Genomic DNA, 2,005 nt, shown 5'->3' with positions numbered 1-2,005 from the left:
CCTAGGCACTTTAGCAACTCTAACTGGGTTGTTTCTCAGTGTGCTCTGAAGTGGAAATGCCTTAAATGTGCCAGATATTTTATTCTAACCTACATTCCCTGGGTCCTACCTGCGAAGCTAAATTAGCCAAAAGTTCTAGGGTGGAGAGCTTGGAGTTCCGCATCGACCCGGGTTTCTTTTTTTGTTTTTTGTTTTTGTTATTTTAAACTGTAGGCTTCCTGGGAGAAGGCCCCCCTCGCCTCCTCCGCTGCCCAAAGTCGCGGGCCCTCCCCCTCCCCCTCTCCCCTAGGGCAGGATTCCCTTTGTAATTAATCCCAACACTCAAACCAGAGGGGAGGAAAACGTGTTAATGAGTGAGCGTCCCAGTCTGACTAGGCGGTCTTCGCTCACAGCTAGAACACCGAGTAATTAAATTATTTTTGGAAGAAGGGGGGGGTATGGTGTCAGGGAAATACCGTATACTTGGGAGGGGGGCCTGTCTCTTGTCACTAATTAATATCAGGGATGACCCTTTTCGCAGCTCTAGGCCGGAGGGGACCAATCTTCCCACGTCTCAGATTTCACTGGAGTTTGTGTGGCCAGGCTTGTGGTCCCAAAGAAGAGACTATGGCCAGCATCAGGGCCTAGGGGAAAGGTCTTCAATCGGGGGTCGAAGAAGACAGCTCCAAGAGGGGCTGCGGGCTGGACCAAAGCCAAGAGCCGAGGCAGCATCAAGCACACCTTCCTGGCCAGGTCTGCAAGCCAGGAGCGGATTCCCAGGATCCAGAGGGCGCAGGGCATGGCCAGGCGCAGGGCTGGGGGTGCCACGACTCGGGGAAGAGCCGGGCCGCAGACAATGGACGCAGCAGCGGGAGGGGCGGCGGCTGCGGGAACAGCCGGGAGGCGGCACCTGGGAGCTCTCTCCCCGCCCCCTGCCCCCTTCTGGTCCCCTCCCCCTCTGGTCCCCTCCCCCTCCGCCGCCGGCTCCAGATCTGATTCCTGATCCCCGATTGCTTGGTCCTGGGTCCCGCCATGGGAGCCTGAGCGCCCTGCAGTCCCCCCCGGCCCCCTGCCCCCGGGGCCTCGAGGGGGAAACAGGCGAGTCGTCTGGGACGGAGCCGGGGTGAGCGACCTCAGGAGCCCCCCTCGTCAACCCCCATCGCCCGCGCTGCCGGTTCTGGAGCGCGGAGTTCGGAAGGACCCGGTGCGCTGCGGATACAAAGGCGCGGAGCGGAGCGGGGCGTGCGCCCAGTCCACCCGGCTGTTCGCAGCGGCGGGTGAGTGGCGGGCCGCGGGGGCGCGGGCAAAGTTTGAAAAAAAAAAAAAAAGAAAAGAAAGAAAGAAAGCAACAGAAAAAAGAAGGAAACCATGCAAAAGATCAGGGAGCGCCCGGCCCTGGAGAAAGCAGGGTGGCTTCTGGGGGAAGGGGGGCTTGAGGCAACCTCCTTCCGGTCTGTTCCCCCACTGCACAGCGGAGTAACCCCAACTTTGGGGAGGGGAAGGGGCGCATGGGGAAGGGGCGGAGCCCAGGCCTTAAGAGCCGGGGACTTTCCTGGGCCGGGGGGCCCAGGGCGGGCGCCTGAACGATCCCAAGGGAACCCATTGAAGCCGGGGATTGAGTAGCTTGTGTTGGAGGTGGTGGGAGAGGCCGTGGCAGGATCGGAGGCTGGAGGTATTGGAAGCTGAAGGTATGTAGGGATGCATAACACACCTTTGGAGTGTGGGGAGGAAGGGGCAGGTATGTGTTCAGGGGGTAGAGTGGATCCTTGAGAGATGGCCCTGCACAGCAGTGGTGTGTGTGTGTGTGTGTGTGTGTGTGTGTGTGTGTGTGTGTAGCCCAAGGATGGGACTTGCGGCGATACTGGTGAATGTTGTGTCGGTGTGTGTGTGTGTGGGGGGGAACCAACGACATCATATCTGTCCCTTGTCCTATTTACTCATCGAAGGTCCTAAGCACTGCATTAGTGAGTTTTAAAGGGTTGTTTGGGGGATCAGTATGCATGATTCTTTGTTTTTTTTTTTTTTT

General features: G+C 58.5%; 1 protein-coding gene across 1 annotated transcript in view; it reads left to right on the top strand.

The window, feature by feature from the left end:
* Positions 1–213: 213 nt before the first annotated feature.
* Positions 214–2,005, top strand: part of Vangl2 (VANGL planar cell polarity protein 2) — a 23,819-nt gene continuing 22,027 nt past the window's right edge. The window contains exon 1 of the mRNA XM_029539166.1: positions 214–1,256. The gene's annotated coding sequence lies outside the window, so the exon portion shown is untranslated. The remainder of the gene's footprint in view (positions 1,257–2,005) is intronic.

This window comes from Mus pahari, chromosome 5 (assembly GCF_900095145.1).
Source record: "Mus pahari chromosome 5, PAHARI_EIJ_v1.1, whole genome shotgun sequence".
Taxonomy (NCBI): domain Eukaryota; kingdom Metazoa; phylum Chordata; class Mammalia; order Rodentia; family Muridae; genus Mus; species Mus pahari.
Note: the sequence above shows the minus strand (reverse complement) of the source record. Positions and strands in the feature narration are given on the sequence as shown.